This window comes from Anser anser, assembly GCF_964211835.1.
Source record: "Anser anser genome assembly, chromosome: 3".
NCBI lineage: Eukaryota > Metazoa > Chordata > Aves > Anseriformes > Anatidae > Anser > Anser anser.
Genome location: NC_139722.1, coordinates 67,041,797 through 67,068,685, shown reverse-complemented (window position 1 = coordinate 67,068,685; position 26,889 = coordinate 67,041,797). Strand labels below are relative to the sequence as shown.

Genomic DNA, 26,889 nt, shown 5'->3' with positions numbered 1-26,889 from the left:
GTTCCTGCTTAAGTTCATGTCGAGTGTCAAGTGTTTGCCCTTCAAATGATGCTGAGTTCTTATTTCGGAAGGCCTGCTCTTCACCCCAAGAGCTGACTTTTGCTCAATTAGTTAATTGTGTGCAAACTCTCATCTATTAAATAAACCCATAAGCAGGCTGTGAGCAAAGAATCATACCTTGCTTTTCTCACTTCCCATCTCTTTTGGAGCACCCCTGTGTGAGGCTAGAATATCCGATTTCTCAACCAGTTCTGATCAAGAAGTGTGTGCTGGATCACTGTGGACAATTAAGAAGTGAGAATCTCTTCTCACTATCAATTCTGATGAGTTAAAAAAAAAAAAAAAGGCATTTATTTTTTGCAAGGCAAAAGGATTTTTTTTTTCCCTGCATTCCTTCTGATGTTTCAAAGCAAGACTGAGTGCACCAAAATATGACCCTTACAAAACCATTGCAATTATCCTGAGCCCATAGGTCCTTTCCCTTACTTTTAAAGCCATGGTTTGTCTGAGAGAAACAAACTAAAGAGCATTAACCAGAATAACAATAAACAACAACGGAAATATGAAGCAGAAGCACCTAGCAAAGCTGCACCAGGACATAGATCACAGAATCATTTAGGTTGGAAGAGACCTTCAAGATCATCTAGTCCAATCTATGACCAAATAGCAAATGAGCAGATAGTTGCTGAGGACTTTCACACTTTCCATGATGGACTGACTGGAAGCAGGGAAGGAGCAAGGCTGGATCAGCCAAGAACACCAGCAGATGGCTAAATGGTGTTGGCCAAGAAGTCAACAAGAACATACCTCCCACAAAGAGTGGCTTGTGGGAGCAGGCCTTCAGCAGGAGGTGTCCTGCCAGCAGAGGCACGGGCAGCAGAGAGGCAGAGAGCTGTGCCCAGCTGTACCCACAGCAGGAGCATAGGAGGAGTCCTACCTGTGCCTCCCTGACAGCAGCACTTGCTGTAATTTAGCAGAGTGATGATTTTTCCACCGTTGGCTCATCACAAGTGCCAGACACCTTGTTACAGCTGTTCCACACATGGAGGCAAAACAGGGAAAATATTGCTTTCCTGAAGAGGATCTTTATCCCTCATCCAAAAATATATATATATATATCAAAAAGTGGACTTCTTATCCATACTGATGAATGGAAACCAAACCCCTGGTTAGGACCATCCTAGCCAGTTCAAACGCTTTACACTTGCATGTACTTTGCAGTTGAGAATCCGTGAGAGACAGCATCGCTGCGAGGGGCGGCAGCACCTATGACTCCTCGCAGTGATGGCACTATGAGGAGCTGAATCAGGCAGAAGGCAGGCCCTGCCCCTTCCCCATAGAGCTGCACTCCCTGGCAGCTGCCAAAAACCTTTCCGCATGCAGGGAATTAAGTTTCACAGACGCCTCTGAATTCACTATTGCATCTATTCTGAGAAATTGATTATATCCAGTCTGAGGAAAGCAAGGCAAAAACATGCCAGGAGATCTGCCCAAGGTCACATCACTAATCTATTGGAGAGCTTGAAATGGAGCGGAGATAGAGCTGCTGGCTCCTTCCCCTCTGATTAATAACCAAATCGACATGTCCTCTCTTACGCCCTGGTCTAAATCCAAGTTAATTAAACCAGCTTTGGGTGTGAACATTATTAAATCAGTTGAAACCTGGCTAATATCAGATTAACTTGCACCTGCGGATGTAAATACACCAGTTAAACCTGCTATAACCTGTTTTTAAACAAAAATATGCAAATCACCACAGTGGTCCCACCAGCCTGGCTGGTTTGGTGCGGAATCACACCTCCGTAGACTAACACTTTGGTGGTGCTAGGAAAAGCTTTGCATGGTAAACAGGAGGGGAAAAAAAGAACAGACAAGCAAGGCTGTGCCTTGCAACACAGTACTAATACAAGAGGATGTAACTGTCGGCTGAAGATCCTCTAAATTTTCAGTTGAAAGAGTTATCTCTGCAAAATATATAATATTGCAGCTGTAGTTATAAGGAATTGGGATTATCAATTCAAACAGTTGAGTAGCCTAGGGAAGTAAGCCATGGAGGAAGACACAGCATCTCTAATTAAACTAGCTGACCCAGTTGGGAAAAACAGACAAACTATGGCTCTCATAAGCCCTTCTGTGGGTCTGAAATGAAAGCCATGGATTTCAGGCTAAGAGCAGGCTGGGAACAATTGCTCCGAGTGTTCGACCTTCCACAAAGCTATTCAGCAAAGTCATGCCTTGCATGTGATACTGAGTGTGTAAATACAGTTATCTGAATCTCACTGTTCCTCTGTGTTTCCTTCATTTTACATTGCATAAAGCACAAAAAATGCAACAAAGCCCCTTCTTACTGGTCTTCCAACATTGCCATTTCATGGTAGCTGCTTGGTCTTGACCATCACCACTTAAACCTATTAGGTCAATGTTTCCTTGCTACGCTGATGTGTCTTGTGGGCTAATTACCGAGGAAGCAGTGACTGCTTTAAAGAGAAACTCCTGCGAGGAATCCGGTGGTGAGAGGAGCCTGGCTCATATAGAAGCACTTGAAAGGAAATACCAGATGCCAAGTGCTTTGGTCTAGAGGCTCTATTTTCCTGGCTGTGGGCAAAACATAGGAGTGAAGCCAAGAGGAGAGTCACATCAGTACTAAAGCATCATTCTTTGCTCAGTCTTTTACTCTGAAGATCCTTGTGGGTGGAAATTAGGTTCCCATCAGAGATAGATATTGCCAGAATTAGCAGCAAAAAAAAAAGTCTGGTCTTGCCATCAGAGGTTCATTAGCATACAAAATGTCTCTGTAAGAAAGAATTGTGTCAATCGCTGAAGCTGTGCTCCATTGTCTTCAGTGTTGCTGTGCTCAGGCAGAATAGTTCACCCACCCTTACTCTGAGATAATTCACACTCAGATCACTGCAATGTTATGGAGGGAGGGAACGGAGAGTGAGGGGTTGTGTAGGAAGAAAGTGCTAAAACTCTATTCAAATTATACTTTACAAGCGTGAAAAACAACTAGATGGAAGCAAAATTCAAGATAAATAGGGGGAGGAGAATGGTTAATTACCTTGCACTTTGCAAGGACTGTGTTAGCTTCAGATAGGCTCCCTCAGTGTAGGATAGATAATTCCCAAGAATATCACCACAGTGCTCTTAGAAAGATAACGCTGAAAAGGGAAACCAATTTTAAGGAAAACAATGTTATTTAAAAAGACACTGATTTCACTGTATGGTCATTTTGAAGTGGGCAAATTAACAATTAAAAACGTTCTCATGTACCATAATCTCTGATTGTTCTATTTTAATAGCTATCTCAGTACAGAAGACTCTCTTCAGTAGCTAGAGATCTAATTTCTGTTAATTTTGTGCAACTCTAACAGAGCCACTGATGTTCATTTGTAATGTGGCCCACAACCCCTCCCCTGCCACCACTGCTTCTAGGAATATATCTCTTGAAAACACACTGATTATCAGTGGATTTCTCCACTAACTACAAGCTTTTGCAGTCCAAACCAAAACTGCTGATCAGTTCAGAAGTGGCCAGGAAACTGCATAACAAACGTGACATCAGGAAACTAACCCTCTTTTCCCAACTGTGCTCCTTACCGTTTCACCATCTGGAAGTACTGTGAAAGATGAAAATGCTCACTTCAGCCTGCACCCTGATATCAGAGCTCAGGAGGAGAAATCTCAGGTTCTCTGACTCCCCATTGCAGCATTATCCATGGGCTGTGCTGTCCACAACACATGCATTTTAATAAAAAACCTTTATTTGCTTATATACTGCTTAATCTAAGGGGAACTGGGAGATGAAGACAGACCTTTACACACGTTAGCTGCTTCAGTAGGTTTCTGTAAGTCCTGATTGAAGTGTTTACTCATGGTCACACACGAAATCTGTTGTTGAATGCATAATGGAATATCTCTTGCCATAAGAGGAAATTATTGGGTTAACATTAAAACATCCTACTTTTCTAGTGCTGATACCAATTACCACAGACCTACTCCCAGAGAGGAACGTGAGACTATTACAGCAGCAGAGGTACAACGGAAACAAGCCCCCGTTTTGCAGCAAAAGCAAGCCCATTTGAAGTATTGCTCAGTTAAGTCTGGTTGACCATTATTGACTGAGCCAATACAGCATCTGTTTTGAAACCCATGGAAACTGGGACAAGTGCATGCTTATTACATTCTATTCCAAAATGGCTTCTTTACCTTCGCAGTGAGCTAAATATGTTCATCAGTAAAGGGTTAAAGGAATAACAGAACTGTATAGCTTGCTAGGCTGGTTACAGCTAACCCATATACACAATTTCAGGGGCCTACCCTTGCTTCCCACTTTGAAACCTGACCTCACCGCTCTGGCTTCTGTTATGCAGAATGCTAATTATCCTGCAGAAATGATACTGCAAAGCTCTGTGTGTGCCTGTGCTGTGACTTGGGGGGGATGGGGGTTGTGCTTTAGACATCGTTAGAGCAAGCCAAAGTTTTATCTGAAACTTTTTAACATGAAAAATGACTCTCACCCCAGAAATAAATTATTTCTTGTACATTTTTCATTTTACATTTTTTTTGAGTTTGTCAAGTAAAACGATTTTTCATTTTTCCAGTTTTTGGGCTTCTGTCTTCCTTTTTCCTCTCCCCTTTTAATCCATAGGAGCAAGGAAAACAGGCAAGTAAAACTAACAAAAAAAAATTTGTAATAAGTGATGAGATACACAAATGTCCAAAAATTAAAGAAACCAATTTAGATATTATTTGTACATAACTTAAAAAAAATGCATATATTTTTTAATATTTAGACAATACACATGGTGTCTCTTTTGGCAGTTCTGATAATAGTATGTGTTCTCCAAGCTAGAAAAGCCTTAAACCAGCATTTCACTATAATGCCTCTAACTGAGGACAGAGCTTGAGTTGTATGTTTCCTAGCAATTCCATTGAGGAAATTATTTTTCTGCCTTTTTGATCAAAAGGATGAAGTCTGTGTGTCCATTGAAAGTGCACGTATCTTTTTGCAGTTAAGGAGAATAAATCCCTATATTATTTACTAGTTCCATTTCCCTCTCATAATTTAGTGTCAGAGTATTGGGAACAGCAGAAAAATAAATAACTAAACAAAGCACATAGAAGCAGCTAAGGTTCTCAAACTCCTTCACAGAAATGGGTCAGAATAATTGGTCCCCTTCTACATATGAAGCTGTTGAAGCACAAAGAAAAGCAATGAACTAGAGTCAGTGCCAGAGTAGGGAATATAAGCCATGTTTCTTAATTCCTGCCATTATTTGCTCTCCATAAAACCTCATCCACAGGCAGGGTGTTTGGGGATGGATGAAGGAGGCTTCCTTTGGCATATTCCCTAGTACTTCAGGTATGACAAGAAGCTATGTCTCCTGGAAACCGCTTCCACTAGAAGAAGCCTTTCCAAATTGGAAGGTTATTTGAACAGAAATATGATTGGGATTTTCAGCCAGAACAAAAATAACCAACAACCCAACATTGTTCCAGTCTCAGGTAACATTTTTCTGACACTTGGAATAAGTGACAAGTCACAATGTTTGTCTACTGAGACCTCAGTGCTGGCGTATGACCCCAAATTATTTTCAGGGTGCGTTTGGGTGACTTTGGCATGCCAATTCATGTCTTGCAGATCCAGTTCCACACCAAAAAGCTGGGGACAATAATTCCCTTGTCAGTGAGAAATACTTTGCAGTCTCCCTAGACTGAGTCCTGCAGGGGAACCAGCTATGACTAGCATTACCTGGCAGACTAGCTTTGTGTGTCTGCAAGTCCAAGAGCAAGCAGTGAAGCCAAAACACTACTGTTTTCCTAAAATGTGTGGCTCTGCAACTCAAAAGCTATGCTCTGCCTGGAGTATACTCCCAAATATACCCTGGAGTATAACCCCAAATAAATGTTTTCTGGCAAGCCGTGGTAGGGTAGAGCATGCCCCAATTCATCACATTCTAATTCATCAAGTTGTAGTATCTAAGACCATCCCTGATATCCAGCCTATTTATACAGTCTTCAGATAACAAAATTCCCAGTATATCACACATATGCCATTACCCTCGGTAGGAAAAGTGAGATTTTTGAGACAGGTCATGTGAAGTCTTTAAAGCACTTCTTCCACCTCATTCAGAAATTCAGACAGAAAAGCCAGCTCTCAAAGACATAACATGGCTTTTGTGATATGCCCTGAAGGACTACAGTAGGTCCAGAAATCAATGACTAGATTGAACTGCATCATAAACATGCTGTAGCTCTTTTTCACCTGGGACAGCTATATCAATGATAATTTCATATTACTTAAGTGCTTACAATCACATGTAAGAGGACACAATATTGTGAGAACTGTTTATACAAAACCAAGAGCAGGTTTTAACATTGTAGGATATGTGGCAGGTTTTTCTCTTTGCTGAAATCAAGCAAAGCTGCAATTCCTATAGCTATACTGTATATGTATGTGTCAAGTAAACGGCACTACTGGGGGTGACGGGTGGTTGTAGAAACATGAGCAATACCCCCTTTCATAGGGCAGTAGGTAATTTTATGTTCATCCAGAAGAGAAGAGAAGAGAAAAATGGGAGAGAGTGAAGAGCAGAACTGGAAAAGATGGGGTTCACTTTGCCCTGGTGCTCCCACCTCCCACGTCAAGCAGGGCTTTTCCCTCTCTCCATTTTTTAAGGTCCTTTCCAATCCAAACCATTCTATGATTCTGTGGTTTGCAGGGACCCTGGGAACCCACAGGACAGCAGGCCATTTCAAGGAATAGCCCGTGGAAAGCTTCAACCCCCTTGGAAAAGCCAGCAGGGTCTGATTAAGTGAGACAGAAGGGTGAAAGTGTATGTTTCACCAGCACTGACCTTGCTCTTGGATTCTTGTCTCCCACATTCAGCTATCTGTGGGAAATCTCTCTTGTTGCTGCAGAAAATAAATTTGTCTGCTTTGCGGGGTGTATGTCTTACAGCACTGTGATCTTTTCTCGAACAATGACATAAACACTCCTGAACTACATTGCTATGTAGGATCTAAGCAACATCATGATGTAGGCATATGTATGTCAGTGAAGTCTGATAGGATGAAAGATGTGTTTTCATATCGCTGGGATTTATAAGACACAATTTGAGAGGCACTAGTTTCTGTCCCTTGTTATCAGCGAGCATCCTAAACACATACAAAGCTGAACAGAATCCCAGTAAGACCTACAGTCCACAGGAGGAATAGGTTTGCCAAAGATACAATATCAAATTTTACTTCAAATACCCCATTAATTTCTATTTTATAATAAAATATACAGTCACTGTTACCTCTAGTTCAAAGGTTTTGTTTGTGAGTTTATAAGTAAAGGAGAGAATTACTAGACAGCACAGTGAAATTTGGCAAAATTTCCCTCCCTCAAAATGTTTCTGTGGCAAAAAACTGCATCCAGCCGCTCCTCAATCCAGCATTGCACACTGACCTGACAAATATGTGGTGCACACAGCAGTCATTTAGTACTCAATTTCATCTCCTTGTGGTTGCTGGTTAACAAACAATAGTCAAAAAATGCCATTCCTGGTAACTTGCAATAAGAGCACAGAAAATTCTCCCCCTGCTATATCTCATTTTAAAGGCGAACTCCTTCATCTCCACACAAACTAGCTGCTCACAAGACACCTCGATCCCCAGCATGTACTCCCAACATGTGCTGAATAATGCCAATTTTTGTTCCCACAAACAAATCCCAACGAGTGCCACTGTGCTATCTTCACTCACTTCTGGCAGCAGCCAGTCCAGGCAGGGGCTGAGAGTCATTTCATTTCACACGCAGCTCTCAGCGAATGCCACCATCTGCTTTAGGTGGTTAAACAACCCCTGCCTTGGGTCTGAAAATTCCTGTCAAATCCTGCAGCTTCTGACACTGGATAACTTCAGCTTTCTGCTATGCTGCCTTTGTGGACTGTGATAGACTTAACCTACATTTATACAAGTGGAAGAGGGAAGAGTTTGACCCATTGTGGTTTCCTTCAGAAGGGTTCAGAAGACAGTGGTCTTCCTAACTTTTTGCAACTGACAGGTGACAATAATTGTGTGATCATGGTTATAGCCCAGGTGTGATTGCTTCCAATACTTTTTAACAGGTGTAAGGGATAGTTAGAGGCATCAGCTTCCCCTCAGCAGAACTGCCAAAATTAGGACTGGTTTCTTCGCAGGATTTCAGAGGGTATAAATATCCAGAGGCAACAGGTATTTATTTGTAAGCCTGCAGATAAAAGCAAGTGGTAATAGTAATTACAAAGCAATACATTTCTAATTGCAATAGATCACACCCTTGAAGGCTAGACTTTCAGATTAGTTTCTCAGTCCTTAAGCATACTAAACAGCCCTTTAGCAGGATACAGTATGCCTTCAGCAGCATTGAGGAAGGAAGTAGAAAATACCTGGTAAAATCCTTTAAGGTTAGATGGGGAGGTAAAACCCTGTACACACACACACAGACAGACAGGCAGACACACAGACATTTTACCAAGTCCTGGAATCCAAAAAACTACCAAAGCCAATAAAAGAAAATGAGCTTAAAGCTTCCACGTTCAAAGCAAGTGTTCAGGTTCCCTAGGATAGAATCCATATGAAAGAAAAAGGTGTTATTTGTTCAACATACTATTCACGGTGAGGCATCAATCACTGTACATCCATTTCATAACCAAGACTGGACACGAGACAGACCTGGCCTCCTGACACAATGGCAAACAGCAAGCAGTCACACTCACGGTGTTGCAGAGGCTCAGGCAAGCACACTTTGCTTACAGCTGCACAAGGACAAGAACCTGCTGCCAGTCAGAGAGTTCAGGTGAGTAAGCAAGTGCTTGATTGCTAAGCCAGGGTAACTTGCAGTCTCCATGGATCCTCAGAAAGAAAAAAAAACAGAGACCTAAAGCATAATTATTAAATTGCACAAGCTGCTTTTTGGTTTTCATAAGGGTTATAATATCAGTAGTCCTTTTTTGAAAGCCCCAAGGGAAAGATTCTTTGAGAAGCTATTTATATGTCTTCAGTTTTATCCTACAACAGTATGCCTAGTAAACCTTACCAAGAATCTCATGCATGATATCATTTAGGACTTTCACTTAAGTGCTTTTCTGAATTAGAAAACAAAATCCTCCTTCTCTAGTGTTTACATCCTCCCAATCTGCCTTTCATATCACTGCTTTTTTAACCAGCTTAGCTGAGAAACTTTTGTTCCCTTTTATTTTTTCCTGTACTACTCCAATCACTTTTTTCTGAATAATCTGTGGCCTAGAAAACCAGGTTCTTGTAGCAACAGTGAACTGGAATGGAAGAAGTGACCCAAACCCAAACTGCTTTAACTTGGAGCACAGACCTAATACTGCACACTCCCCTTCTCTTATACTTGAGCTCTCTATAACTTGAGAACTTATAAGTTCTCTATAACTTGAGCTCTCTCATCAGATTATACTTCAGATACTGGGAGATTCCTTATGTACTGGGCCTTTGTGGGGAGAACGGATGGTGACTCATAACAGTCTTAGGCAGAGTCAAGAAACAGCTTAGCTGGCAGGCCCTTTGGAGAACATAAAAAACAGATGATCTGCACCTCCCAGGAAGCACTGTCAGATATGGACTTTAGGAGGAGGAAAGAGGACGAGACGTAATAGAGGCTAAAGGGTCTTTATAGCCCGCCTGTCTTCTGCCCTTCCCCTCACCTGCCCATCCCCTACTGCCCCCATTCCACCCTCAGGTTGACATCCCACCCCTCTCGTTGGCACAGCTCCCTTCTGGCTTCCCCACAGCTAAAGAGAAGTTGCGTACTATGCAACAGCTCTGCAAAACATGAGTCAGTGTGCACATGTGCACACATATACATGTCTGACATACCAACTCTTCCCATCTCGGATGCCAGTGACACAGCCCCACCCTGTTTTGTGAGTCCAGGCAAAGAACATGTCCCAGTACAGAAGAGCAAGAAAGGCTAAAGCATCCCCTTCATTTATGGCTACATGTTTCTCTGAACAGAGCAGAGTGTCTCCACCAAAAACATTCCTATATTAAAGCGTATGCTTCTTAAAGGAAACATTCAAATTTCTGTAGAAAGCACACACTCATTGCAAAAAGTGAAGGGATACTTTGTCAAATATCCAGTTTTCCATTGGATGGGAAATTTTCACTCAGACCTACTCAGCTTATTGATGGCTTTCAGGAAGCAGACTAGTGCTCTGTACAAATTCCTTCTGACTGTCCATGCAAGGACTCTGTTTACCCTCCAGAGTCTAAGAGTGCTGGAGCACCTCCACACCTACCACATCACCCTTCTCCAGACCCAGCCCTAAGTGTATCCTTCAGTAGACTGGCATGCAGGGGCCACACTGCAGCTTCCACACATCCTGGAGGGCTGACCTTTGATGGTAAAACACAGACTCTTCACCTCACTGCAGTCATCCAGAGAGATGAAGAGGGGAAAACTGGAGGAAAAAAAAGAGGCCAAAATCTTCAGCATGCTGGGTTGGCCCAGTCAAACAGCTGATGTATCCAGGTTGTTTCAAGACCCCTCAGGAGACTCTCTTTATTTTGAGCATCTCCAGAGCAAGTGGCAACAGCACCTAGCATGGGCATCACCCATCATAGCCACAGGGCAGGCATATAATCCCTCCTGCTTCTCCGCCTCTTGGGCAGTGAGCATTACTCTATCCTTACCCACCTTGGCAATTTGCAGATGTTAAATTACACTCAGAAGGGCCTATCAAATGCAAGAGAAGCCAAACAAGAATTATATATTATATATAATCTAAATTTATACTAGAAAGAATGGAAGGAAGAAAGAAAAGAAGGAAGAAAAGAAGAAAGGAAGAAAAGAAGAACAGACGGAAGGAAGGAAGGAAGGAAGGAAGGAAGGAAGGAAGGAAGGAAGGAAGGAAGGAAGGAAGGAAGGAAGGAAGGAAGGAAGGAAGGAAGGAAGGAAGGAAGGAAAAGGAAGAAAGAAAAAGAAAGGAAGAAATAGCTATAAAGGTTCTGGAATTAAAACAATGTCTTTTCCCAGGCTCATGCTGAGATCTAGGTGCATGCAACATTTCATGCAAATCAGATGTAATTTACTGTGTGATTTGTTTCTTCAATAAAAAAGTGAGAATATGGAGAACAATAATTTTCCTACATTTTAGCTACACATTTCTCCATAAATAGAATAACTATTATAATGACTTCTTATATGTGCTGGCAGAGTGATTGCCTGTGTGTGAAGCACAGGGAGATCATTTCTGTGTTATGCTCCGGATGCTTCACAGAGTTCAGTCATACATGTATGTGTATATGTACACAAATACATTCATGTGTACACACATATGTTACTAATGCATAGTACTATATACATCTGTATATTCAGTATAAAATGTATGCTAAACAACACATGTTTTTGCTAGTGTGTGTGTGCGTGTGCGCACACCTACCTGTGTGCACACATATATCAGCCATTCTGCTCCCATTGTTCCTCTTGTCCAGAACAACCATATTCCCCCAGACAGTATGGCAGGGATCCAGCTGCTGGTGACAAAAATAAGGTTATTGCTGTCATGGATTTCCCAAAGGTAAACACTTCAACATTGCAAATGAGAGGTATTTTATCAGTCGCTATGCGGGCATCTAGGAATTGCTAGATTAAAAATACATCCATAATCAGCTCTCCCTTGCAAGCAAATGTAACGGCGTCAACATAACTTGTACTGGTGTTGCCATCCAAAGGTGTTGCAATACATTCTTCTTTACCTGTACTTCCTAACATGTCACATTATGGGGGGTTACACAATGGTAAGCATAGAGTCCTTCATTTGAAAAAGACCTGATGAGCAGTTATTCCCAAGGTATGAAATGGGACAGTACAGTAGATAAGGCATTACCACAATATAATCTTCCAAGAAGAAAATCAAAGCTTAAAATTTTTCTCACATGTATATTATTCAAATTAATCTGCTATTTAATCACAAAAAAGGAGGGGGAGGGGAGTGGGGCTTGGGATAGGGCCATTCGGTGAATATTTTATAGAAAAAATCATATCTATGATGTTGGGGAAATGTGTACAAAAGAGGACAAGATGCAAGGTTATGAAAAGCAGAAGATGCTTATTCCATCTGTAAAATGGACCAGTAAGTTTACACACACGCAGATGTGTACAGTGTGTATGTGTGACAATAAATTTTTATAATAAGCCTACTTGGAAAGTAGAAGTGAAAAAAATAGGTAGATAAATTACAGTGAACTTCTGGTATTATTATATATTAAAGTATTTTATCACAAATAACTCTGTGGCACTTACCTAGAAAACCTGGATTGGGTGTGAGGTGTGGGAGGGGGAAGTTATTCTGGTAAAGTAGAGCAGCTATTTTCCCAGATGAATAGTAATGGGAGAATAATAAATTCTTGATTGCATTTTCTTGCTTTTTGACATTGTGTTTTAGATTTGTCATTTGTATATATTAATACATAATCAGCTTTGCAATAAATTCTGTTTGGGAATCCATTTCTTGATGGTCTTGATAGATTTGTACATAGAAACATAAAGGTAGACATCAAGAAGAGATGCTTATTCAAGATGTAAAATGAAGAACTTAACCAAAAATGCTGTGTTTATTTGTACGTATAACAAAATAAAAGAATTTGAAGAAAAGCAAGGGACATAAAACATGTATTTCATTAAAAATAACAGCTAACATTTGCTGTGAAGCCAATATTTCAATTTATTAAAAAAGAGACCATGCTCAGGCAATGCAGAAATAGTAATAATTATATTTTTTGTCAGAGAGGGAGGATAATGGAGGAGAGTCAGTGTTGTACCAGGTCTGGGAAAGAAAATCGCCGTCTATATGGATGAAAGGCCGTGTATATGCCACTCTCAGTTCCTGTGGCAAATCTGCTTTTTCATGGCTATTTCACCTTTCTTTGACCCTCTTCTCTCTAGTAATGGGACCACCCAGGTGCAGATATAAGAGCTTCTCTGGATCTTTTGAACTGTCCCCAATATCTGCTGAAGACAGAATCTGCGGCTAAAACCTGACCCACGCTACTCACTGGCACAGGGCACACAGAAACTGCACTTGTCTCCTTCCAGTGATGAGCATGACTTTTACAATCTTTCAGCCATCTTAGCTTCAACAAGTGCTGCAGGTTTGCACTCTGCTCCAAGGATATCCAGGAAGGCTAAAACTTGAAAGATTTCAGACTTGCAGAGGTCTGGTCTTCTCCACATCCACACAAAATCACACTGCATGAGTGGTCTCCAGAAAATCCACCCAAAAAAAAGTCAAGGCTTAAGAAGTAGCTGTCTGGAGGAAGCCTAAATGATTAGCTGCAGATAGACACATAACTTTTAGATGATTAAAACAAAGCTAAAGCTCATCCTAAGTGCCCGGCCCCTCAACAGGAGGGAGATCGTGTAAGGTGCTCGGAGGTCCCTGTGGTCTGGTCACTTGGCATCTCTCTTCAGGAGCTCACAGTTGCCAGGAGGTGACAAGAGAATGAGAAACCTGGCTGCCATGCCTCTGCTCCAAGCAGGTCAGCACTCTTTTTCCCTGCCTCCTTAATCCCCTGAACTGTCTTGGGTTCAAGAGCAGATGGGGCAATATCACTTTGTTTTGTTCCTGGGGTAAATCCCCAAAGTGCAAGGCATCTCCCACTAGGGACATTTCTCTGCCAGCTACTTGGTGTACTAGCAGTCAGAGCTGGGCAAGCCTTCCACAGTCAGGAGCTGAGTCAACTTTTCTCCCATTAACACTTTTTGTGGACAGATGAAGATTTCCTTGAACGTCTTTGCTATTTGTTTTTTGCTTTTTTTTTCTTTCTACCAAATCATTTTATGTATGCAGTGCCTGTGAAGAGATTTTGTTGTATGTGTTAAAAATTTGGGATTTCAGCTCTTGCAACAGTGTATACTGCACACTGTATTTTCAAAGTTTGTTTGAAGAAGTATGACTGTGAATTGTATTAACTTTGACAAGGGCCAAGTCAAAATTTGCTTCCTGCCAATAATTGACAGTGTGAGCTGAAAATTCACCACTTTGTTGGAACATTTATACCAGCAAATTAGTTTTCAGGTGTATTGCTGGTTTTCAAATGCTCTGGTAATGAGGAACATATTAAACATCTAGACTGATTTATAGGAAATGCACTCAGAACAGGTGCTGCTACCTCAGCCCAACCTTATTTGCTAACTGAATATGAATAGCAATGTTTTATAACAAACCTGAGCAGACCCCAGTGTATGCGACAGGATACCTTAGTCCATCTCTCTCAACACAGATGGTTTTCTTATGAAGCAATTTCTCGGTCTCAGGCTGAACTCTTTGTTTTCTGGAAAGAAAAAAAAAATCAATTTGGGGGCTCCAATAGCTGGTAGACATTTTTATGATAGCTACAATGCAAGTATGTATTCAGAGGGAATTTTTCAACACTCCTGGAGAAGTAGTAAACAACTTCTTTACTGCCTGATAATGCAGAGATACTTACTTTCATCAAAATAAATCTTGAACAGGTTTCAGTACTCCTCCGAAATGAGAGGTTCAGGGACTGGGACAGGAAGACCTTGGAAGGGAATGATACTTTATTGATTTACTTGGGTAACTATTTTCTTGGCAGTACTTAGCATGGGTGCAAAATAGCTATTATGTGCTGACTGTAATTTTTTATAGCCCTCATTTAAAATGATGAAGTGGTTATTCCATGCTTGGTAGGGCTTTGTGTGTTTTGTAAGACACAAGCCGTGCTTCCAAAGGCTGCACAAACCCAGTGAGCATTCAGCCACATATTTTCTGCTGCCTTTCAGACTGTTTGGGTTTGGGGTTTTATCTCAACACACCCAAAAATGCATATCCTTCCCTACTTGTGTCGCCATTAAGGTAGTGAGTGGAATGGCAACAACTTTTCATGGGGAAGGTTTCATAATAAGTAGTAATAATATATCCCCTGTAATATATCCACTACAGAACAAACTCCTCCACTTTCCTTCCCACAGTGGATACAGATCCCACTTACAGATCTCCTTACAAATCACAACTCTGAAGGGATTTGGGAAGCAGCCTACTTATAGCAACCACCAAAAAGCACTCTTCACCTTCCATTTTCTCAAGGAATTATCCCAAAGGAAACAATTTTTGCTACTTGAATCTGAGGCAAAAAGGTCCTGGAAGTCACCCATTCTAATCCTGTGGAAGGCCTGTCAAAGCTTATTTCAAATTGAATCTTTCTGCCCCAAATGCTGGTGCCCCTGTAATTTAACAAAGGAGTGGATGCCTGTTTCAGACAGGTATCCCTCCCTGGGCTGTCTCCCTGCATCTCCATGCTTGGAAAGGAAGATCCATCAGGGGAGCAAACTGTTAACCTATTGTAAAGTTAACACATTTCTCTGTTTACTTTCTTGGAAAGAGAAGAAAGGAAACTGACTGAAGAAAACCAGCATATGGTTAAACATTTGGGTGGAAAACAATGGTAAGATTTTGCCCTGTGGTTTGCCCTATAGCCAACCAAAATCCAATTATGGTAAGATCAATGAAAATATAAGGTACCTAATATTGGGTCAGGTGAGATTTGACTCAGTAAGTATTTTAACTTGCAAATATTATACAGAAAGATAAAACATTTGATTAACTGATTCTGGCAGCCTGGCACACTACAAAAGAAAAATTAACATATATCCTACAATCCTCAGCAATTACAGTGTACTTAATCTGGACTTTTCTTTATAATGTAACTGTAAAAAAATAGTTTGAAAGCGGAATCGTTAGCAACAAGAAGACAGAATTACTAGCAAGCCAGGCAAAAGAGAATTAGATGGTAGATACTACCTCTACACATGCAAACGCTAGTAGTAACTCCTTGAAATTGCAGCTGATGGCACAAGGTTGGAGCCAGTGCTGTGGATAAAAATAAGTACAAATGCCTGGAGGAGAAGTTTTTCTACAGAATCATTTCATATTTCTGTTAAACTATGACTGTCTGCCTATCAAAAGGGCCCAGCTTTGGGACAAAGGGCGCTGCCTGGTGAGGTGGCTCCAGCTCAGCATCCCCAGCCTTGCTCCCTGGGAAAGAGGATGCATTTTGTGACACCACAGTAGTAACTGCCAGATGTGACCAAAACATGAGTTTGGGGCTGTGATGCATTTGAAACCTTGTCCTTCTGCTCATTTATGACAGGTGAAGGACAACCAAATCCCCACCATTTTTTGAGGGTGACAGGGCTTTGTGTGACACTTCCAGAGCTGTAAATCATCTGTTCCTCCTGCAGGGATAATCTGCCCTCATGTAATTAAGGAGTTAATACTAACCATATGGCTGATTACAGCAATTATTACAAACACAATGTCTAATGAAGGCAAAAGTATGGTAAAATAATTAGACTTAATTATGACATTCACATTTCAAATTATTCACTTATCCTATGTGAAGAATGAGAAATTCCCTCTGAAATGGAGCAAGTTTAAACATCCTCTTCATTCTGCAATGGGATCTGTGTGAGGAACAGGTGGATGTGTTTACAAAGTCCCAAAAGGCGAGACTACCTAAAGAACGCAGTTTTTTGTTTTATCGTTTTTTTTTTTTTTTTTTTTTGTGGATTTTTTTCCCCATCCACAGCCTTTTCTTTTTGCAGGTAACTTTCCCTTCCAGCCTAGACTGGCTGCTGCTGTGCTCACAACTGGGCTGGAAGCCTCAGACGAGTCAGAAAGGCAATGAGGAACCTGGAAAAATTCCCCAGCTCCCTCAGCCCCCCGTTATTTTACACTTTTGAGCCTAGTTCCTGAAAACAGCTTTGCTCAAGAGGGTCTCTTTGTGCTTCCTTGTAATGGTGAGCATGACCCAGAGCTCTGATGGGCAGTCCCATCTTCCACTCCTTGAATAGCTCCTCCTTCTCTTTTGCTTCCGTAAGCACATCCATCTGGCCTAAGTCAATTTTAATTTACAAACAGCACTCTCATTTTAGAAGTTTGTAACACACGCTTGCACATAAAATACTCGCTGCAGTGGTAAAGGGGAGTTTCAGGCTGGTGTATTTGTCACAGTGCTCAAAATTCCAGCTGCATCGATTCGATCAATTCATTTTACAGTGCTATTTTCATTAGCTAATCCTGGGGAGTTTGCTGCACGGCATCTATTAAGTACACACTCACACGCACATTCAGAGAGGACAGATTTCATTAAAGTGCACCACAGATGGGAAGATATCCAAGTCACTTCCAATACATTGTATTAGCTCAACCAGAGGTTTTTCTTAGAGTTCACACAGTTCATGATTAAAGCTTTTCTTTTGATGGCCTGAGTCACACACTCAAGTATGTGCTTCATGGTCACTGCCTGCTAGCTGGGAAATACTTGTGCTATGTGGCCTAAACTTAGGCATGAAAATTATTTTGACAAAATTCCTGGCAAGAGCACTTGGTCCACTCTACTCCATGTCAATATGAAAGTGCTTTTCATGTGGCCTCTTGCTTTATTCACTGTAACAACTCAGTGGGAATCTGTAGGGTTAATCACGAACCTGTGTATGAATGGATGCTCTTCACATAACCTGGAGCCATTTCTTTTGCATAAAGGCATCAGCGATAACTTTGGAACGGTTACTGTAGTGTTTTGTCATCCCCAGGAACATGTGCAGGCACATGGCACATTGTGGAAGGAAAATAACCCCTTTTTAAAACAAAATTGCTTGGTACACACCGATTGCTCCAAGATACCGTGCAGACTCCAGAGCCCATTTCTGTGATGGGCACCCAGCACTGGGCCCTGCCAAAAGCAACACCGAGAGCTTGCAAAGGCCCTGTTCTACGTCAGCAGCAGAACTGAACTGCGGGTAGCCACCTCCAGCCCCTGGGGCCCCCCTGAGCAGCATCTGCCCCGCTGTGTCCTACACCTGCTCTCCTTTCTCCTCGCTGAGCTCCGGCAGCAAGGCGCAGCCTCAGCTCTCCTCCAGTACTGCTAATGCTCACCAGGGGAAGGAAGCAAATACTCGGGGCAGGCAGAATCTGAAATTACAGCAATATACATAAGCAGAGGGGAGCCATCCTTCCTTGCAAAGTGAATTTCAGCCAAGAGGCAGTGCTACTGGTGTCTGAATAACGTAATGACAGTGTCCACTTGCCAGGTCGTTACCAGTTCTGTGCAACAAAGCACAGCTCTCTGAAACCCCCTGGGTGCCACAGCAGGGCTCCCTGCAAGCTGCAGGTCAGCCCAGCACGCCATGCAAATATTTTTCTTTTTTGACACACTCAGCATCACCTGGGATTCTCTCCTGCATGGGCAGAGGCTTTCTCTGGGAGGGGCACCCAATCTCAGCTCAGCAGGAAAAGCAGTCCTATGGCCCCATCTCTGAGGATCCCCAAGGTACTCATCCAAATCTGCAGATGAGGAGCTCCACCCCACCATTAAATAAATCAGGTGGATGAGAAGGCCTTGAAGCAAGTATGTTTTTACCAAAATATGATTCAGTGTTTCTTTTCCAAGGTGACCTCAAGTGAGTAAATCATTAATTCAAGAACGTTGCAACGACTAACCCAAGGGATTTTCATACGCTGCTCAGGCACAGGGATCCTGTGCCTGTTTGCTGGATTGGTATTACTGTGGATGGGGACAGTGCACATAATTGCCACTATGAAGTGGCAATATTTTGCAGCAACTCACAAGCAGTAGTTTTTGAGGACTTATGTTTAACCCTGAATGTAGAAAAAAAAAAAAAAAAAGTATGGTAGACTCATAATACTCACTAGGAAATGCAGACTTTTTATTCATCCATTCAGTATTTTGAAAGACTCTTCATTCTTATAAAATCAGCATTCTCCTAGGACAGTTTTTAGACCATTCACAGTTATCTGAGGTTGGAGTCTTGGAAAATTGCTACAGGGCAGAGAGGGAATGAAGATGCATCAGCTCCCTAACAACCTAGCTTCTGAATTACATCACTGCTCCATAAATATATTCATTTTATTCATGTTCATTCCTGAAAGAATTTACTGCACCAAGGATGTCATCTTGACTATGCATCTTAGAATTGATCATTTCCCCAATTAAGCTGTTCAGGCCTCAGACTTAAAGAGCTGTCACAGCTGCTGCAAGTTGATTTATCTCCTGATGACGGGCAGAGCTCCTGACCAAAAATTATTAATGACAGAACTTCTTTTTTTGAAATAACCTTAACCTGAGCATATATCTTTTTAGTCACATTAATATCTGAACACATACCCCCAGTTCTTAGCCAGGTATTAAATGGGTGTAAAATCCTAAACCTTAGTCTTTTAATACAGGGCCTTTCAAATGAAGAATAAGAGATTAATCCAGCCTTGTTCTGTGCCAGGCAACTGCTGCTGTTTGATGGGAAGCAAGGGCTCTGAACACGTTTTACTTACCATCACTCTGCCATGAAGGCAGCTCACTCCCAGCAGTGCCCTGGAGCTCCTCTTTCCAAGACTTGACTTCCCAGCTTGGTCGAGGAAAGAAGGCGTAAAGATAAAAAGCAACAAGTGACCATTCATCAGTACAGGACAGTTATTTCTTTTAAGTCTTGTTTGTGGCTCAATACCACTCCCACTGCAGTCAGTGAGCAGCTCTGCCACCAGCATTAATGAAACAAGAACGGGGCTGCCAGGGAAGTGGTGGAGTCCCCATCCTTAGAGGTGTTTAAGAATCGAGTGGACGTGGCACAAGGGGACGTGGTTTAGTGATGGGACTCAGTGAGTCAGGCTGATGGTTAGGCTTGATGATCTTGAAGGCCTTTTCCAACCTAGATGATTCTATGATTCTAAGAAGCGGACCCTTCATCAACATGGTTTTGTGATCACTGCTACAGCAGCCGGGGTCCATTGCATCACCCTGGCCAAGATGACTTTATTACATTGAATAGCTTAGCAAATTTTATCATAAAAAAAAACTGAAGAGACATAATTTATCGGGTTTGTTGGATATGCAAAAACAGCTTGGGTCTATACAAAGCCTTGGACAGTTGGGTCCTGACCTGTTTGAGACACCCTATCAAACCTCAGGAGGAGACACCCACAAACACAAATCCAGTTTCCTCTGATTTGAATGGCCCTAAAATCATTTGCACCTTAAAAATCCCCCTCACAAATGCCAGTGTGAGATAATTCACACATTCAGCTGAGCAGTTCTACCCTGTTCCAGATATATGTCAAAACTTCCACTTAAACTTTTTTTAATTAGTTTTAAAATTCATCCAAATGTTTAAAAGTTTTAAACAGCTAAGCGTCTTTCTTATTATTCAGTCCTCTTATTATTCATTTTCAAAAGGCCCTCTGACACCTATCAAATCTGATAGACTGAGCAGTGATTTCTCTCAGGCGAGTGTAAATCTTACACCACTTCCCACATGATATTACTTTCCACATGTCTTATGGCTCTGGAAACAAGTAATCAAATTAATAGGACTATTTAACTTTCATTCATATCTTAGCTGCCACTATAAATTTCAACCGTCAGAAGATGGTAAAATGTTAGTTTTGCTTTATTTGGAGGAGATATTCATTTTCACAACTTTTGCCTTATTAAATCCAGCAGCTTATTTCTTGGGTAAGACTGTATGATTCACATTGACAGCAATTTCAATAACCTCTCCAAACCTTCACTATTTACATTTGGTTTTGTGAACAGGTCATATTCCTGCCATTAAAAGTTTATGATGATTTAATAGGGTGACTGTAAATATAATCTACCTGGGTCTGAAAACTTTCGTGGTTAAAAAGGTACAACTAGAACCATATGCAGCAACACAATTCCTCAGCTGTTCCACTGAGCTCCTCCTCGGCAATATCCAGTACTGGGACCAGATCAAAACTGTCTTCTGGTTATTCTGCTGGTTTCTGACCACCTGTTGCAACAGGTTCATTATGTGATTATTCATCAGCAACGTGCCTAGTATTCCCAGCCCAGGATATCCAGGGATCACGTTACTTTTCGGGAACAAGCTTTGCTGTCGTCCTCTGCTCTGTTGTGGCTTAATGGAAATAGGACAGAGAACTTCTGTTTCAGGACTGAGAAACCGAAGGTCTGATCACGCAATGCAAAAGTTACCGTGAGTTTTCACTCTTCAGCCAAGGTGTGGCAGTAGCCTTGTGTGCGTTTTCTGAGCTCATCTCAACTGCAGGCTGAAACTTTCTAATTTAAACCACCATGAATCTGTGTACTGCTTGTTCCCCACTGCCTATTCCAAGCGAAGGGCAAATTTTCAGCCTAGTCTTGCCCAGTAACAGCTTTTTGTAAAACGTTATGCAAAGATCTTCCTTCAGCCTCCATCCACACATATAAACCATGCCCTTAGGAGGAAAAGCAAAAAAGAAAGTGTTCAGTGGCTGCTACCAACATTGCTTCACAAAACTTAGTGGACAGCAGTTGAATACCATGGCGGTGTGTGTGACTTGTACAGCAGCATGAACCAAACAGCATCTCACTAAATTTAGGCAAACATCTTGAAAGACATCAAGTCAATTTGGTTGGAATGAGGACACCACACAGTGACTAAACAGATCCAGACTTGCTGTTCAGAGTTGAAAGCTGCTTGAGCCATTCTGCATTCAGTTGTAATGAACTGTTTGCAGAAAATATTATTGGTCTTGTGACGTGATAGTTTGGCATTTGCAACTTAAAATTACATTGGACATTTTCAGCTTTATGATATTGCAAATTCAGGGTTGGTTGGCTATCCATTACTATCTTACTTCTTTCAGAATTACTGCTTCCCAGGTTTCTTCTTCCTCTCAAAGATATGTGCTTCAGATTATTTTCTCACAGATTTATTATCCTGTAGTTTTCCGGGATGAATCTCCGTTTCTATAAAAACCCCTGTCTACCTTTATAATCTTTTTAGGTCTCTTTTTATTATCTCATTTTCTCTCTAGTCCTTCTAATTCAATATCCTCTGAATTTTGTAATCATGCTCTTCTCACTTTTTTCTTAGATCATTAATGATGGTATTTAATGCAAACTCTCTTTACACCAGCCCTAAAGTACTGCATGATCATAATACTGCTTAGCTTTTAGAAAGCACAATCTGTCCATAACTCACAAAGCATTTCGTATGTCAGGTAAATGCTCTTACTCCATATTACAACTGAAGATGCAAATGGTGCAGGCTTGCTTCCTCTCCCTATGCATCACCCACCGTCAAGGGAGAGGGAGACAAAGTTCACCAGAGTGTGTTTTGGAGTGGCTAAAAGAGCTTTCCACTTTGAACCACCCTTTAGGGGACCCCAGCCCCTCCAGGGGGAGTCGTGAAGACTCTGACAAATACCCCTGGAGAAGCAACCTTGACAAAAGAGAGCTGGGACACGAACCAAGCCTGGTCAACCCTTTGTCAAGAGGAGAGTATTGCAAGTGTCTGTTCCTACTTAAAACATGGGTAGGTTTCCATGTTGGGAAATTTATGTCTGGACAAGAAAGAATTAATTCCGTGGATAAACCCTTTGTATTTTTCCAAGATGAAAGACTGAAACTTTCACCTCTCAGTTTTCAACAAAAAGCTGTATTGCAGTGATGTGAAAGACCCTGTTTAATACGGCTTCACAAAGCACACATTTTCCACAGCCTGGGAATTACCTGCAGAAGGTGATGATTTTTATGATCTACTTGTTTGGGGCAGAAAGGGTGAACCCCATCCCTACCAACTGGTGTAAAGGCTGATATAACGTATTTCAGAGGTACTCCAAACTGCTGAGCCCTTCCACAGTCCTTCTTCCAGATAATTTCCTATTAAGCCCCTGTGACAAACCAATCTCTCAGACAGTATCTACCCCAAATCGCAGCAATTTTAGATGTGACATGCTGTGGGTGAAGAGTGGATAGGTAGAAGGAAAAAGGCACAAAAACAGACACCACTCAGCCTTCCCAGGCAGGTGTTCCCACACACCCATCAGGACCAGGACTTTACAGACATAAAAAGCCAGAGGTCAAAAACAAATCAAAAATAAAACTATGTAGATCACAGTTGCTAGGTTTCTCTCCCACATAGCCATTAGCTTCTTACCTGACCATCTCTTTTACTGCCCAGGGAATAAACTGCATTTACTTTGTCTTAAGAAATTTACAGGCCACTGCCACAGGATATCTTCAGCCCCCTTGGAAATCTGGATAATGTTGAACCATGGCAGAGCTGCCTGGCATCAAACAAGTGAACATTAGCTGCAGGCCTGGAGTAGCTATTCGGTCCAGCTGGAAATATGGAAAGACACATCTGCCACTGCCTTGTAACCAAATGCTTCTCCTGCTGCTGCTACCCTTGCCAGGCTCAGGGGCGCAGCTGCCTGTCGCTCCCCCAAAAGCTTCCTCCCTGTCTGGGACACACAAATAGCCATGCAACCCCATCCTGCTTCTGTCCTTCAAGGTGGTTTGCTCTTTCTGAATTAATGGTTAATTTCAAAAACCCTTTCATTTCAAGTGCCCATGTTTTCAGAGGTGTTGTGTGCCTGTAGCTCCCGCTGAACTTCAGCTGGGCTGGTGGCTCCCAAAAGGGAGTCACGATGGGCAATCGGAGCTGAAGACAGGAAAAGTAAAGATACTCTTCAAGAAAGTTACAGCCTGAAAGTTCTTTTGAACACTGTGTTTCACTCTTAGTTTTGGGGACACCACCTCAGACAGGAAAAACATATATATATGTAAAGATGCATTTGTCTGAACTAGTATCCTCTGGTGGCCAATGTCTATTTGATATCTTCTTCACATAAGATGGAAGAAGTAGTAGGACAATATTTCTGTTGTTTGGTTTTTTTTGTTTGTTTGTTTGTTTATAAAAAAAAAAAAGAAGAAGAAGAAAAATAAGTTGTTAAGAAATCCCCAAATCCAATGATCACTGTTAATTTCTGTTGTTTTTCCATGGTTTGGATATTACAGGTATTTTTCATAACTGGAAGGAGATGTGCCTTACATTTTTGGCCAAACTTCACTCCAAATAATTATATTCTGAATGCCTTAAGTATCAAAGGTTTTATTTGGGTAAGATACTAGCTTCTAACCATAAAGCTACAATATAATGGTGTTTTGCACCATTAAACAGCTGCCATTATCCACATGAAAGGTAGCTCTATGGTGCTGATCTATGAAATATATTATGACCTCATAGCCCCATCACCATATTTATGGAGGCAATGTCCACAGTAGCGATAGCAAGACCATAGGATAATTTTGTCATTTACTTCATTTAACATGGCCAGTGTCTGCAGTCCCCCATCAGGAAGTTATTTTGACATCCCAAGCCTACAAGCAGCTGCAAACTTGCAGGAACTCCTGTGCGTTTAGCAAAACACATTAACTTTAGGTGAAGGAGTTTTCATTCCCCGCTACCTTTTAATTAGGTAAAAATCTGTAGGGAAGAAAGTTGACCAGAAACCTCTTGCAGCAGAACCTTGGATAGAGCATGGGTGGTATATACTTCTTTCCTTCTACAAAAACCTATACAACCAGCTCCCACTTGCATGAGTGTAACATGGGACTAGAGGATTATCAGTCGCAATTCAAACGCAATTCCCTGATAATGGTAATAGTGTTCCAGTGTTAGAAGTGATAGACTTACATAATTAGCTGCAAGTGCTATTTCTGTGTGTGTAAAATCTTTTAATTATTTCCTTTTTAATTATTTTAAATTACCTAATAACTCTTTGGCAAAGAGGCATGTATGGGAGGGAGGTAGAGAGCACCCGCCATCGCTATGAAAGCTCTTCAAGAGCTCCATTATGTGCTGTGAGCATCTGACTCTTTGTAGCATGAGTCACCCACAAAGTCTTGAGCCATCAAGTAATTAAGGTTCCTTAATACAGAGTGGGAGGGGAGGAAGTAATATCATTTGTCGTTATGATCAGTCACATTCCTACAAGTATATATCATAACTGTTTTATAAATGGATTATTAGCAAATCAGATTACAGCCCTAATTATTTCTCCCAGCATTTCCCTTACCCATGTGCTGTGGAGTCATCCGCTCCCCACTACCAATATACTTCTATCTGTTTTCTTCCCTCTTTGCTATCTCACATACATACACAATCATTTATGTAAACTCATCCAGGACAGGAAGAGCCGAACAATAGCTGTTTCAACACTTCAAAGCAAAAAATATTTCTGGTTGTCACTAGAAATCTTTCTGAATGGATAGCTACGTGGCAACCCCGGTAAAATACAGTACTCATAACCCAGTTCTGGGCAGAACTGTGAAAGAAGAATTTGCAACACAATGCCATCTCCATGCTGGCTAGCAATCTCAGAAGAAAGGACAAGAAGTGACAGGTCTGAAAAGAAAATCACCTTTCTCACTTTTATGGGAAAAAGCAGGGCTGTTAGGTAAGACATGTTAAGTAACATTTCTCTTTTCTAATGAAGTCCAAGACCACAAGAGCTAGATTATTCCAATAAAATCTGAAGGGCAGGACAAAGTTAAGCAAGAGCTGATGGAATGGGAAGCAAAATAAAGGAAAAAAAATGGAGTGATGGGAATTAAAATAAACTAAAAGAAAACAGGAAGAATCACAGGTCAAATTTGCCATCCTCAGACAATGAAATCTGTTATCATTTTCAAGAGCACCCATGGGATTTAGCAGCCCTGAGGAACTGTAATCATTGTGTCTATTGTAACTTTTCACAAAAAGACCAGAGATTTAAATGTTTCTGTTCTTTATGCATAGGGTGTTTTGGAAACACCCTACAAAATTCATTAAATCATTAAGCCAATGCTAGAAACAGCAGGCAACCTGAAAAGTAAGGCCAAGCTGTTCCACTGCACCCTTTCCTAGCAGTGTAAAATACAATGTCTGTTACAGGTGTACCAAAAAGGAAAGGAGGGACTTAGGGTAAGCAATAATGGGTTGTGAGGCCACAGTTTTGCTAATTCTCCAACCTTATTTTTTATCATTTTCAGAAGGAAAAACAATCAAGAAGGTGGCATAGTCTGTACAAATTCCTTTGCCAGTTAGTAAAGTATGATTAAGATTACCATGAGCGTTTGGTAGGGAGGGATTAAGAGTGTAAGTAATGCCAGAATTAGGCTCAGCAATGCTGAAGAACTTGCAAGGGACTTCTGCTTAAGCACAGCACTGCCTCTAACCCTCCTGATCAAGAAACATACGACCAGTCCCTCTGGTAAAGCTGTATCCTGATGGATAGCTACCCTCCCCATTGCAACCAGAACATTGCTTGTGTTGGATCTGCTCTTCATATTGTCCTTATCTCAACTACATTATGCACACATCAAGGCAAAAATCCACCTTTCCATCCATAAACAGAACTACCACATATACCACATACTTTTCAAGGTATAATGATATATCAGCAACAACAAAAAAAAAAAAAAAAAAAAAAAAAAAGACACCAAAGCAGGAATGTGCACCCATGTCCAGAAGGACTCCAGGTTTCAGTTTTGTCCTCATACCTCCCCTGGCTGGGCAAAGTTCTCCAGTGTCTAGCTCTCTCACTAGCATTGCAGGTGAGAGGAAAGAAAGCCCAGCCCAGCCTGACACTCTGACCCCAGACAGGAGGAGAGACCTGCGGATCACACCAAGCCGGACTTTTCTTAGTGTGTGGCCCAGCAGCTCGCAGGACTCACCATGAGGGGCAGGCTAGAGAAAGCTCAGTGCCAGGATATTTGCCTTCATGTTGCTTATGTTCTTGAGGAGGTTGGTCTCTGCCTGAACGGATGATTCACAAGTGGCAGTATCCCACGTTCACCTCTCAGGGAGAATGCAAGTCAAAAGCATAATTACAACTCCTCTTTCATCCCAGTTAACCTGAAGGTCTCCACTGAATTTCTACTGGCTGAAAAGCATGAATTCTTCTACAAGAACTTCCCGCAACAGTGACTGTCTATCTCTGCAGACCGGGCTTGATTATCTTCAAAAATTGCTATAGTGCTGTTTTAATCAGTAATTACATACAAAGC

At 41.5% G+C, this 26,889-nt stretch overlaps 1 protein-coding gene across 4 annotated transcripts in view; it reads right to left on the bottom strand.

Annotated features, from left to right (window-relative positions):
• Nucleotides 1-26,889, bottom strand: part of LOC310897380 (uncharacterized protein) — a 152,875-nt gene that overhangs the window by 48,717 nt on the left and 77,269 nt on the right. Inside the window, exons 4-5 of one of the 4 annotated variants that reach the window (XR_014582264.1) lie at nucleotides 14,222-14,328; nucleotides 11,436-11,526 (exon numbers count right to left, since the gene is read on the bottom strand). The gene's annotated coding sequence lies outside the window, so the exon portion shown is untranslated. Of the gene's footprint in view, nucleotides 1-3,058; nucleotides 3,885-7,749; nucleotides 10,767-11,435; nucleotides 11,527-14,221; nucleotides 14,329-26,889 lie in introns of those variants that run through there. The other 3 variants (XR_014582266.1, XR_014582267.1, XR_014582268.1) reach the window with 3 other exon arrangements.